Below are 14,054 nucleotides of genomic sequence, written 5' to 3'. Positions count from 1 at the left end.
TGGCTGCTTGGGGAAATCTGCCCCAGGAGGCCCAAGCCCTGAGGATCCGTAAGGGACTACCCACCTGGTGCATCTGGCCCCAGGGAGAAGCCTTCGTAGGAACCTTGGGCAGGCTCTGGGCTCTGTGTGTGCAGAGAACAGCTGCTTTGGTTTAAATATTAATAATGCAAAATGAAATGTGTGGGGTGCCCAGCGCACCAGAGCCCAGCCAGTGTGCGTTGCATCTAATGTCCTCCGCGCTCGGGTTTGGAAAAATGTGGTCAGCGAATTTAATATACTTTTTGGCAAAGGGAAGACGACAGTTAACTTCTCTCCGGAGCCTCACTAAAGTGGGTTTTCTCCTTGGAAAGCAGAGTGGTTTCTCCCAGTATGCCAGCAGGCCTGCTGCCCGACTTCTGTCACAGGCCCTCTGCTCTGCCCACCTTGACACTTGCAGGGGGCTCTGGGGGCCACAGAGCCTCCCACTGTGGGTATAGAGAGGTAGTCACACTTGTTCAAGATCCAGTGAGGCCTGGGTGGGGCCGAAGTCCCAATTCCTGCTGGCTTCTCCCTCCAGAATGCTCTCTCCCCATTTCATTCCCCTTCTTGAATCACCCCCTTCCCTCGCTGCTCATCAGAGGAGCTCAAGTTGAGAATGTCAGTGCCACGGGGCTCCTACGGGGCCCCTGAGGTTGACAGCTGATCCAAGGTCTCCAAGGGCCAGATGTCAGCTCCTAAGTGCTTCGTTTCCCTCAACCCCACTGCATTTTAAAATCCTGGGGATTTCTGACACAGCCGCTGTGAAGAGGGGCACCCCCTCCACTGCTGCGCCGCACCGGCTATTGCCAGAGCCTCTCTGGGCCTGTTCTCCCTTCCCCGACATCTCAGGCCCTGGCTTTTCTCTCACCAAATGCCACAGCTCATTGGTCTGCCTCTTTTTTTAAGCCTATGTTCTTTTTTTTAAACAAATTATTTTTTTGCAATATAGTTGAGTTACAATGTTGTGTTAATTTCTGCCGTACAGCAAAGTGATTCAGTTATACATATATATATATATATATATATATATACATTCTTTTTCATATTCTTTTCCATTATGGTTTATTACAAGATATTGAATATAGTTCCCTGTGCTATACAGTAGGACCTTGTTGTTTAGTCCTCTTTTTTTTTTAATTGAGGTATAATTGACATATAACATTATATTCGATTCAGGTTTACAAGGCAACGATTCGATATCAGTATTCACCGTGGAATGATCACCACGATAAGTCTGGTTACCACCCATCACCACACAAAGTTACACATTTCTGTTTTCTTGTGATGAGAGCTTTTAAGGTATACCCTATTGGCACCTTTCAACTTTGTGCTATCGATTGGCTTCTTGAAAAGTGAATAAATGCAGGGTGACGTCATAGTCCCAAAGCTGGGGAGCAACAAAGTGTCTGAGGCGAACGCTTGCGAGGAGAAGTCGGAGGCTCTGGGTTTGCCCAACAAAGGCACTCGGTGCAAGCGTGGTCGTGGTCACGGCCACCACCGCAGAACTGGAACACGGCTGGCCAGGCTTTCCCCAAAGTCTGTCTCTGGTTTTACACAACCTGATAATGTTCCCGGTTAGAGGCCTCAGCAAATCCTCCAGCAGGGAGAGCCAGGCAGCCCTTGCTCGCGGCCTGGTGGGTGGACCACCCTGGGGGGCCTCTCGGGCTGCTGGGGAAACAGTCACCCCAGGGCCGCTCAGCGGGGCGAGGAGCGGGCTCCAGGCGGAGGGAAAGAGCCCTGCTGGGGAGAGGGTGGGAGCTGCGATCGCCAGGCTCTGGGGCTCCAGCTGTGCCCCAGGCTCCAGCTCCCCCCATCCACCCCTCTTGGCGTCTGGCCCTTGGGGAAGCTGAGAGAAAGTCTCGCCTTTTCGGGATGCCGCGGGCAGGATTGGCCACAGCCATCTCCTTCATGTGTCACCGCTGGCTGTAAGTGCTGTGTTTGGTTTGGCAGAACGGCTATTTAAATAGCAGTGAAATGTGTCACTGGAAAAAAATTAGCTCATGTTTCCTTTACCATTTCTTCATGATTTCCATTGAAAGTGTAACCACGGGTAATAAATTAACAAGATCTGTAAAAGGGACCATAGGAAACCATGGATCCAGAATTCCTATAAACTTCTAACCCGTGATGCTGAATAGCAAGGCTACTTGGGGGAAGGGGGCTTGGGTCATCCATGCTTCAGGTTTCTTTGTGTCTGAGTCCTACCCCCTCCCCCGCCAAAATGTGAGAAGAAGCCGGCCACTTCTTTCAGGGGGTCGCTGTGGTTATCAGGGAGAAAGTCTTTGCTTGAAAAACCCACAGCCTTGGGGCATGGCTTTGCTCTTCCTGTTTCATAAAAAAAGCAAGAAAAACAAAATGCAAAAGTTACTTCTCTACCAACGTATAATCTCCTTCCCCCAACTGTGCCTCACCTGGTCCCAACCACAGTCCAACAGCTGGTTTCTTTTTCTTTAATAAATTTATTTTACTTATTTATTTTTTGGCTGTGTTGGGTCTTCGTTGCTGCGCGTGGGCTTTCTCTAGTTGTGGCGAGTGGGGGGCTACTCTTCGTTGTGGTGCGCGGGCTTCTCATTGCGGTGGCTTCTCTTGTTGCGGAGCACGGGCTCTAGGTGCGCAGGCTTCAGTAGTTGTGGCGCGTGGGCTCCGTAGTTGTGGCTCGTGGGCTCTAGAGCGCAGGCTCAGTTGTTGTGGCGCACGGGCTTAGTTGCTCCATGGCATGTGGGATCTTCCCGGACCAGGGCTCGAACCCGTGTCCCCTGCACTGGCAGGTGGATTCTTAACCACTGTGCCACCAGGGAAGCCCTGATAGCTGGTTTCTTGATGTCCTGTGGAAATCAGACCCTTCTCCATGGGTACCGGAGAGCTGGATGTCGAAGTGCAGCTCAGTTTCACAGACAGGAACACTGAGGTCGTTGGAAAATATTTGCCTTCAGCACAAAATTCAATAATCGGTGGATAGATGGGGGAGTTGAGAGTGGCAACTGTCCAGTTGCTGCCATGTTTGACGCACACAGACATACACTCACACCCACATACAATAGTGCTTGTTTGTGCTGGGCCGGGGGCCAAAGGATCACTGTAGGGTCCTGAAAGTCTCCCTGGAGATAGTGGGTGAACAGAGCTGCTTCCACAGAAGGTGGCCCTGAGGAATGTGTTTGGTTTGACACATAGGGGCTGTGAAGGTGCCAAGGGAGTGCCAGCCGTGCTTCACCCAAGGGATGGGAGAGTGGGGGACAGGACTGGGGTGTGTGTGTTAGTGTCATACACAGGGCTGGGGCCTTGGGGGAGAGGATAGGAGGGGGTGTCCGTGCTCCACTCGGGCTAGAAAGTTGGGGACAGCACTGGGGAGTGTGTTCAGTGTTACACCCGGGAACTAAGGGAGTGGGTGGGGGAGGAAGGGAGAATGTGTTGGGGTTACAGCCAGGGCTGAACTGAGGCAGAGGACTGGGGGAGGGTTTTTAGTGTCACACATAGGGCTGGGGGCTTGGGGGAGCAAGCTGGGGGAGTGTGCTAGTGTGACACACAGTGTGGAGAGGATGGAAGGAATGAAGGGAAACAAGTGGTGACCAATGAATCTCCTTCTGCCTCTGGTCCTCTGTCCCCTGTCCTTCCTCAATTATCCCTTTCATAGGTATCTTTTTTTTGCGGTACGCGGGCCTCGCACTGTCGTGGCCTCTCCCGTTGCGGATCACAGGCTCCGGACGCGCAGGCTCAGCGGCCATGGCTCACGGGCCCAGCCGCTCCGCGGCATGTGGGATCTTCCCGGACCAGGGCACGAACCCGTGTCCCCTGCATCGGCAGGCGTACTCTCAACCACTGCGCCACCAGGGAAGCCCCATAGGTATCTTAACACCCCTTTATTTGTCTGAAGTGACTGCCCCTTGGTGTCCTGTTAGATAGAATATGGGGTGCGAAGGGGGAGTTTTGCGCCACTTTCTAAGCCCAGCTTCTCTTGTATCTTAGCCCCTGGGGTACAGAGGAGGCCATGTCTTCTCCCTTCTCCTGGAAGGCAGTGGTGTAGAAGGTGGAGGCTCAGAAAATCCTTCGCCACAGTGAAATTAAAGAGGGATTTGGCATCAACCCTTCTCCCCACTTATTTGCATCAGGACCTCTGGACCCCTCTCCCTCCTCCTGCCCCCCCAGTTCCCAGACCTTCCATCCTGTCCACACAGATGCCATCCTTTGCCAGCACCTTTTTCCTAGGGGTGTCTGGCTTTCTTTGCTCATTCCTCTCTGTGAGGCCAAGTAACCAGCTTCTTGATAAGGAGTGTTCCCCCCTCCCCTACCCGCTCTGGGCCCTGGACTCCAGAAAGCCCTTCCCTTATAGCTTAAGGCAGAGGACTCTGCCAAGGCACCTGCTATAAGGAAGGAGAAACATCTGCTTGTTTTATTTACCTCTCATCCAGATGTTTGGGTGCCATGTAGACACAGCCTGTGGGCCTTCTGAACACTGTGGCTGGAAACTGAGCTTCCCTCTGCTTGGAGCTGAGAGGCCAAGAGGGAGGGCCTTCAGGCTGAGAAGCGACAGGGCTGGGCAGCAGACACAGCCTGGGGATGGGAGGGGGGTGGGAAGGCGGGACATGGAAATGGGGGTGGATCACAGATTCCACATAAACAACGGATCTGTTTACAAAGCCATAGGTGTAGGCAGGCACTTGCCAAATCGTGATTTTTAAAAATCGCCCTTTACAGAGTTTCACACCACTTACCAGATGCTGAGGAAGGGCCTACTGTGTGCTCGGCGCGCTCCTCCCAGGCCGCCTCCTGCGCTCCAGCCAGCGGCCCACTCGCCGCTGAGACTATGGCTGTGGAGCACAGGAGAGCAGTGGTCCCAGAGGCTCCTGCCGAGAAGGCCAATTAACAATGCTGGGCAGTGAGCATAAATCACCGCTCCCCCTTTTCCTGGGCTCAGGGCTGGAAAGTATCAGAACTGTGCAAATACTTGGGATGTTTCTCTTTATTAGTGATAAAATATTGGACGTCAGCGTGCGCCGTTTCATGCATTGCTCCGACAGTTGGAGCCGTAATTGTGATGAATAGAGGTCCAGGGGCAGGGCTGCAGGCGTTTAAGAAGGCTCTGTGGATTGAAAATATTAGGATTGATTAAAGGTCAAATACTTTATACATTTATCAGTGCTGGATACATTCTTTCCGAGGTAGGGGCTGCTGCCCTTCCCCCGGCTGGAAAAGAACTCAATGTGGTTGAATGCTTACCCCCTCCTCTTCCCCTCAGGCCCTGCCACATTTAACCTACGAAACTGACAAAATGAGCAGAGTTTCCTGTCATTCACGGACTTTTGCTTCTCCTGCCAGGAGGTTAGTTCAGCACAGACATCTGTGTGCGGGCTTCTACCCATCTCTCACTGGAGAGAGAAAAGAGAAAGCTCCCCCCTCGAAAGCTATTCTAGTCTGTGGCTCTGACACCAGCCATCAGGGACAGAGCCTCCAGGAATAGCTCTGTTACCCACTCAAGGAGCCCTCAGGGCTAAAAGGAGGGTCTCACTACTTCTGTCCTTTTCAGGAGTGTCTGATTTCCTGTTGTTAGATAGAGATCTCTGTAACTCTGTGCCTGCCAGGAAGCTCCAAGTGAAACTGTTTAAACAAGGCAATGGCCCTCACCTGCCTCCTTATGATAAGGCTCACTCATTGAACAAATATGTATTAAGGCAGGAGCCATTCTGGGTCTGGGGAGAAAGCAGGGGGTGAAATAGATGAAAAGCCCTGCTCCCACAGAGTTTAGCTTTTAGGTGGGAACAAGAAAATAAATATAAAAACTTATAGTATATCACAGATCTGAAGGAGGTGAGTGGAATTATTGGAGGGAAGAGTGTTTTTCTGTAAACGTGCTTTAATCGTGCTAGTATATGAGTATTTTAGTACTGGCTGTCCATATCCTTTCCTCTTTGGGATTGCAGATGGTATAAATAAAAACATGTACAGATAATGAATGAGGTAGAATAGAACCTGTTCAGAGAAAGAGATTTCCAAAACCCTAGACTAATAGCTTATATCCAAATTACCTGGAGGGCTCCTTAAAACACAAATTGCTGGACCTCACTCCCAGAGTGTCTGGTTCCTTGGGGTCTGAGAATTTGCAACTGTGGCAAATTCAAAGGTGCTACTAATCCAGGGACCACATTTTGACATCCACTGCTCTAAACCAACAGAGCATGCTCTGATTGATGGGGTGAGGGGAAAGTTAGAGATGTGTCTCCTCCTAGGCTCTGCTAAGAAGGGACGCGAGGACTTAGACATCTCTAAAAGCAGCTTTTTCCAAAATGTACTCCATGTAACACTTCTATCAAGGGATGTTTGTTTGTAGGGATCACCAAGAAAGGATTCTTTTGTCAAATGTGTTTAGAGCACACTGGGTTAAGTTCATTTTACTGCAGGACATCTCGGGGCCTTTAATATGAAAATGTGCGTTGTGACTCTCCCCAGGGGAGGATTTAATGAATATTCAATGTTTCATAAATTTTTTTTGGCCACAAGATCTCCTTTACTTTTCCATGGAGAATCTTACAAGACCAGTGGACAGTGGGATATGCTGTGAAAACACTGGCTCTTAGAACTAAATGGTCTCCTCCAATCCACACTGGTAAATGAAATGAAAGCCTCACACAGCCAGGAACTCATAGGACACGTCCAGCAGTCCTTTGCTCTCTTACAGAATTCTAGATGTGCCCAGGGTATAATGTCCACCCTTATGTCCCCATGGTTCTTTGAGGAGAAAGCCTGTACCCCTGGCCTCCTGACCCTTGTGCATTTGACTAGAGCAGGACTGGAAGACACCATCCCTCCCCGGATAGCTGAGTCTTGCTCAGACACACTCCTGCTACCCAAAATGTGTAGAGGAAGCATGTGTTGTACCGGCTGAGCTAACAGAATTGGTCAGATAGGAGGTGGTGCTGTCCTACATCTGAGTGCATGGCTCCCGCCTATAAGCAGGGCCTGCAGAGCTGAGAAGGGGAGGGGCCCACAGCCCCAGCTGTGTCTGGAGAACAGCAGCCCTGATATTTACGACTATGATGGTCCTTCTCTAGTGGACCTGCTTTGGAACATAAATAAACTTAATAGGCTTCAAATAATTGTGACAACTGAGTTTAAACCCCAGACTGTGGTCCAGGGCAATGGATGTCTCTCTCTCTCTCTCTCTCTCTCTCTCTCTCTCTCTCTCTCTCCCCCCCCCCCCCCCTCTCCCTCTCTCCCTCTCTCCCTCTCTCCCTCTCTCTCTCTCTCCCTCTCCCTCTCTCGGGCCCAATTCCACAGAGCCAAGGCTCAATCCTGAGCAGAGCCACACCATTGACTCGGTGGGTCTTTGGGCAAAGAGATGGGAAGAGGGGTGACCTTGGTAGTGGACCAGAGGAAGGACGTCCAATCTTGCAGAATGTCCCAGGCTGAGATGTATTACTGACCTTTTCCAGCCCCCAGCCTGATGGGGTGGGTTCCAGATTCTACTCCTTAGCTGCGGGGAAGGGTGAGCCCATCCCTTACCCCCTTCCCAGCCGTTCTTAGAAGCTGCGGCTGAGACATGTGGAATTATAAATTTGGTTCAAGGCACTGACATATTTTGAACACTTGCTATGTCTAAGATATCATACCATCTTGTAGGAAAGACACCTACCTCTAACACACAGCAAACTGGGATCAAGGGCCATAGTATAAAGTTATAAAGAAAATGAAGGTGATAACAGATGAGATGAGTTCCTGCCTATCAGTATCAGGACTTTCCAGGAGAAGGAGAGCCCTAAACAAAGGCAGAGAGATAGGGATGTACAAGGAATTGTTCTGAGAACCCTGTAGTAGCATGAGAGGGCCAGCAGGAAAAACGTGTTGGAGCTAGAACTTGGAGAGTCTTTCGTTTTATACTAAAGGATTTGGATTTTATCAAATAAGCACTAGCAAGTCACATTTTATTTTATTGTTTTAAAATAATACATGTACAGAGTAAAATCTTCAAACAATACAAACGTATATTCAGTGAAAAGTAAGTCTCCCTCCCATCCCTGATTTCTGGTAACTCAGTTCTCTTCCCAGAAGCAAATGCTACTGACAGTTTCTTGTGCATTCTTTCAGAGACGTTTCATGTCTTTGCAAACATATGGGAATATATCTCCCCAATACTTTAAAAACACAAATATTAACATGTTGTATACACTTACCTGTATCTTGCTCACCATACTTAACCATAGATTCTGTAGATTTTTAGGCAAAACTCATTGTGCTCCATAGTTTACTTAACAAGACTCCACTGATGGACATTTGATGTTTCCAGTCTTTTGCTGCTTCAAACAATGAGACAGTTAATATCCTTGTATATAAATCATTTTGTGATGTATCTAACTTCATAGACATGGAATTGCATGTTCAAAAACATTTACATTTTTATTGTTAGACTTCACATGGGGAAATGTAATTCAGGGGATGCTGGGGCCTCAGCTATTTCATGAAGATCATTTTTGGAGGCAATAGGATGATGGGAAGGAGGGGAAGAGACACGTTTGGAGGGTGTTACGATTACACCAGGCGAGATATGATGAAGGCCAGAACACAGCACTGGCTGAGGAAGGGAGGGCAGGGCAAGGGTGGAAGAGACACTAGTGATGTATCTGATGTGTCCACGTGGGAGAGGAGAAATCACAGACAATCAGAGGCCCAGAGGCCCACATGGGGAGGGATTAACCGAGAGATAGAAGGAGTAGCTTTGATCAGATTCTCAAAAACCAGGAATATGTCTGCATAGATAGGAAAGTGGAAAGCTAAGAAATCACCACCTCAGGCCTAGTAGAGCAGGAAGAGGGATGAGACTCAAAAAAAGTTAGAGGGTCCCAGTGTCCCCTGGGGAGGGTTGATCAGACCTAGTACAGTTCCAGACAAGGAAAGGGCTAAGAGCATGGACTTCAGAGTCCTTGAGTTTAGGTTTTCTGCTGGAACCAACAATCGTCAAATTTCAGTGGTTTAACACAGTAGATTGTTTCCAGCTCACATCACCGTCCCCTGCAGGGGCAGTGATGAGGAACGGCCTCTGCTCAAAGCAGTTACTCAGCATCCTGGATTCTTCCATATTCAGATTTTACCCTCCTCTAGGTCCTCGGCATCCTCTCATTCAGCCATTGGGTGGGAGAAGAGAGAATTGTGTATGGGCAGGTTTTATATGCCAGACCTGGAAATGACTTATGTCACTTCCACCCAATTTACTTTTTTTTATTTTTTTGCGGTACGCGGGCCTCTCACTGTCGTGGCCTCTCCCGTTGCGGAGCACAGGCTCCGGATGCGCAGGCTCAGCGGCCATGGCTCACGGGCCCAGCCGCTCCACGGCATGTGGGATCTTTCTGGACTGGGACACGAACCCGCGTCCCCTGCATCGGCAGGCAGACTCTTAACCACTGCGCCACCAGGGAAGCCCTCCACCCACTTTCTATTGGTCGGAATTGAGTCAGATGGCTGCGTCTGCCTGCAAGGGGGCCTGGAAATGGCATCTAGGTGTGCGTCCAGGAGGAATAGGGAAATGCTTGATGAACAGCTAGCCGACCTCTGCCTCCCAAACTGTGTGTCCTGGGCAAGTCATGTAACCTCTCAGAGGCTCAGTTTTCACATCTGTAAAATGGCAACAATTACCTCATAGATAGGATTGTTGTTGTTTTGAGGACTATATGAGGTTATATATGTTACCCACGTAGCCTGGTATATGTAGATGAATAAATAATCCCTGTAGTGAATATTCATACCTATTCATAGTGTGTGACTCTTTGGTTGTGACTCCATGAGAACAATCGTGGTGGCTTTCCCTGTCTTTCTGTGCCCACTCCAGGTCTACTCAAGCAGAGGAAAACTCAGTCTGTGTATGACTGACCTGGATCATTCTGGCCCCAAAGTAGATTTCCTTCCTTGAAATAAATCATTTGGTTTGGTGAACTTCATGAGATTATTTCAAATCTCACTATGCCTGGTCCGTGTAGACCCAGCCGCAGCCTCTGCCAGCCAGCTCCGCTCCTAGGATATGCAGGCTGCAGAATGATTCCTGTTCATTCTTTCATGTTATTCCCACACTTCAGAAGTCTGAAGGGAAGCTGAATGTTTGCTGTTCTGGGATCATTTGAAGCTGGGCATGCAAAGAGTTCCGAGTCACTTTCAAGTCTGCCCGTAGGAAATCTTTCTTGGCAACCAGACAACTAGAATTACTTATTAAAGGCATGTCACATGAATAAAGACACCTCTGTGAGGAAAACCACAGAAGCAGTTACTTTTTCTAATATGAATAGGAGGCTAATATCAAATCACCTTTAATTTTTCACTCTTTCTTTGCTGTTTCAATGGTAGGTCAAATCTAATAATACAGATACAATGGAAAACCATTTCTATTTTCATCTATCGCAATACATAGTCCCACAGCAGATGTGTGTATCTTAAAAACCAGGGTCTGGAATTTAAACGAGTACCGGCAAACTGACAAGGCTGTTTCATCCAGGAACGTTCTCCTAGATGCCAAGCCTGTGTTGCCTGTGAAAAGGAGTAAAGGCTGGTCTTGTCTATAAACCATGCATCCCGCAGAGCCCAGGCCACCACACTTGCCTAAAGGCAAGGATGACCATGAAGACCCAGCCATGAGGACCAGGGGAGAAAGTGGTGTGAAGGCATTTGAAAACATGGGCCTGCTTTCCAGATGTGGGTCACTGAAGGTCCAGTGTACTCTCTTTACTGTGTGGCCTAGATTTAGGGTCACTGGGGATAGATTTGTGGACAGGGGAGCTGGTGACCAACTGGAAGTACTGTATCGTGGTTGGGAGGCTCCAGAATCTTTGTGTGCACACGTGTGTGTGTGTGTAAAAAGGTTATTTTAATTAAGCCGAGCAATATGGACTTTATTTGGGAGGGAGTTTGCTTGGTTGAGAGAAACCAGTCTGGCCCTTTAAGCAGCTTGGAAGCTCTTCTATTGGGTAGATATGATTTGAACTTCATGGTCAAATGGTGAGGCTGTCCTCACGCAGATGCCCTCCTGGGCAGACAAGTCCATCCACTGGGTGCAGAAGTTTTCATCCAGGATCAAAAATACAGAAACCAGCGAACTAAGCAAGCTCACTCCAGCCTCAGAATTAACCCCCCTTAGGTGGGTCCTGTGGGACAAGACCCCTTTGAAAGCTTTCTTGTACCATGTGTTTTGTGTGTCTAAGAGATTTGGGTGGCTTTTTCTTAAGGGCCGAGGGGTCACTTTGCAGCATCTGCCCCTTGGTTTAAGTGCAGGCCACCACTGTGGCCTTCTGCCCCTGTCCTTACCTTCAGGTTACCCACCCTGGTCTCTGGGAGCCTCAGGCCCAGCTTGGCTCTCCAGCTTCCTTTCCACGGATGGTGGATCTTCAGCTGGTCGTGGATCTGGCCATGCTGCTGCTCTAGGGTGACAAAGATCCTCTCCTTGACCAAACTCTACTCAGTCTCCTCTGAATTCTCTTCTCAATCAGGCCCTAAACTTCGGGCTTCTGTGTTCATCTCTTCATGGTCCAGGTTTAGCAAGAATCCTGCTGTCAGTTTAGTCAGAATCCTCTGCTCTGGTGATCGGATCACCCTTGTCACCTGATTGCGTTCCTCATCCCCCACCGTCCCCCAGGTAGTGTCTGATCACCGTAGCCTGCCTTCAGCAAGAATCCTGCTAGGTCAGTTTAGCCAGAATTCGCCCCCCTCTGCCCACCCCAGCCCTGATGCTTCCTCTTAGTAATTTTCTATCCACTCATCCCCACCCTGCTCCTTGGCTATAAATTTCCACTTTTCCTTGCTGTACCCAGAATTGAGCCCAATCTCTCTCCACTAACACAAACTCATTTCAGCAGCAGCCCCCATCCAGAATAAAATCTGCTTTACCATCTTTAACTAATGTCATGAATAATTTTTCTTTGATGGAGGTTTCTGAGTTCATTCTGGGAGGGCCAAGATTTGCTGTAGATCATGGTGCCCTAACTTATAGGTACAAATCATGGGATGGGCAAGAGATCTAGCACAGTCTTTAATAAGCAGTTAGTAAAGTAAGATCAGGGGAAACAGCCAGGGAATTCAAGAGGACTCAGCCTTTTCTGCCCTTGTTATCTGCATGTTTGGTATTTTTAGGTGCAATCACTGTTTAATGAACTTACCAATCAATATCACTGTGGTCTAAATTACGTGCATAATTTTGTGGTTTTTTGGGCTTGCTTTGCCTACACTCCCTCTTTGTTTCAAAAAAGGGTCTGAGGTGACTAACTTGTCTGTGTAGTACTGAAAATGAAGATAGAAGTGGAAAACTTGAGGTGACTAACTTGTCTGTGTAGTACCGAAAATGAAGATAGAAATGGAAAACTTCACTCAGATTCTGGAATATGGCCGTGTGTTTAAATGCTTGCCTCTGTGAATCAAGGCAAGGAGTTGGTTGACTGGATTTTTAAAAAGACTAGTTGTGGTGTTCTGGAAACACAGCCTAAGGCTTTTGACGAGGATGGAGCCTGTGTGTGTGCACATGTGTGTATTTCTGTGTAGAGTGTGTGGGCCTGACTTGATGAAGCAGAAAATGAAAAGGCAGAAATGCCTGTGTGCCTTCTCTGGGCCAGGTGTTTTATTTCATTTACTCCTTGTAACAAACCGAGGAAGCAGGTATTATTATTATTACACAAGAGGAAACTGAGGTGAAGAAAGGCGAGATAGTCCCCCTCAAGCTCCAATACCAAGTAAGAGAAAGAACTGTGACCCAAACCAGGCTGTGACTCTGCAGGCTGGGCTCTTTCCACTTGGGGAAGTGGGGGGCCAGACGAGAGGAAGAGAGCTGGGTAGGGATGGGAGTGGGAGGAAGAAGGAGAGAAGACACCCCTGGGACAGGTCTAAAAATCCCGGAGAACTATAGAGTGAAGCCTGAGCCATGGTGCAAACTTGGCCCCCGGTACCCCTAACTCTCAGACAACTTACAGTCTGCAAGTCTGCTCTCTCCCGTCCCCTACTCCTCTCCCTTCCTCTTCTCCCTCTTTGCCTGCCTGCCAAGAGGACTATTTGTCCGATGTTGGAATCTGCATCTCGCGTGTGTGGAACTGGGCTCCCACGGTGTTGGTAGATGTCGGGACTCTGCTTAGGGGCTGCTGCCAGGGCAGGGGGCAAGTCCCCCAGTCCCTGTCCCGAGCTGGGTTACCTGTGGGAGGGTGCCCGGGCCACAGGGGTGGAGCGGGGTTGGAGCGGCTGCTCTGCCTGGGGCAAAAGTCTCCCAGCATCTCGATGCAGCCAGCCTGCATCCATCTGCCTCATTTCCTGTGCATCCTCCAGCGCGCAGTGCAGACTCTTGGCTGGGGACGGTTGGTTCTCCTCCGCCAGTCACCGGCGCTCGACAGGAGTCATCCAGATGTAGCTGTGACGATATGGCTTTCATCTTCCTCCGAGGAGGCCCCGTGGGAGGGAAACCCCCTCTCTCCCCCTCCAGCCCACATCCCTCTTCCCGGGACAGCACGCTGTCACCCAGGAGGGGAGGCCCGCGGGCTCGCTCCTGTCTGCCACTTCCCTGGGCTGGGAATCTCTGCAGAACCTTTGTGCCCCAACCCTCCTGAGCAAAGAGCCAAGCCAGGGTAAGCCTGTGCATATAGGGCCTCAATTTGAGATCAGATTCACAAATTTAATTTCCTATTCCTTAATTTAATTCTGCATATAAGTTTTGTTTTTATTATTTACATGGGTTCCCTTTAATGATTCCAAATTGCTGCTGCCCTCTAGCAGTATTTTGTCTTAGGTTAACTTCTTGAAAACCGATCAGCGTTGGAGTTTATTCCGCGCTGGGTTTAGTTATTTTCTGAAACGACGCACAATTAAATTAGAATAATGAACATGCTCTTTAGAGGATTAATTCATAATAAGCAGGCCATGTGCTACAGCTCACAGAAGAAAGGGCACGAGGACCGAAAGCTGGTTTTTTCTGCCTAAATACGAAAAGTACATTCTGCAGAGCAGAACAAATCAGCTAATGACATCCAGAGCGCGGGCCAGCCCCAGAGCGGCACAGAGCTGGCATCTCGAGTTAGCGCAATCCCCGCTGATGC

The 14,054-nt window shown here is 49.2% G+C and overlaps 1 long non-coding RNA gene across 1 annotated transcript; it reads right to left on the bottom strand.

Annotated features, from left to right (window-relative positions):
• Positions 1 to 1,070: 1,070 nt before the first annotated feature.
• On the bottom strand, positions 1,071 to 4,890 carry LOC116764383. Its single transcript, XR_004352864.1, has 3 exons — positions 4,728 to 4,890; positions 4,414 to 4,566; positions 1,071 to 2,945 (listed from the first exon to the last, which is right to left on the bottom strand). It is a non-coding gene; the product is annotated as an uncharacterized LOC116764383 (long non-coding RNA).
• Positions 4,891 to 14,054: the final 9,164 nt, after the last annotated feature.

This window comes from Phocoena sinus, chromosome 13 (assembly GCF_008692025.1).
Source record: "Phocoena sinus isolate mPhoSin1 chromosome 13, mPhoSin1.pri, whole genome shotgun sequence".
Lineage (NCBI taxonomy): Eukaryota > Metazoa > Chordata > Mammalia > Artiodactyla > Phocoenidae > Phocoena > Phocoena sinus.
This window is presented reverse-complemented; position numbering and strand designations above follow the sequence as displayed.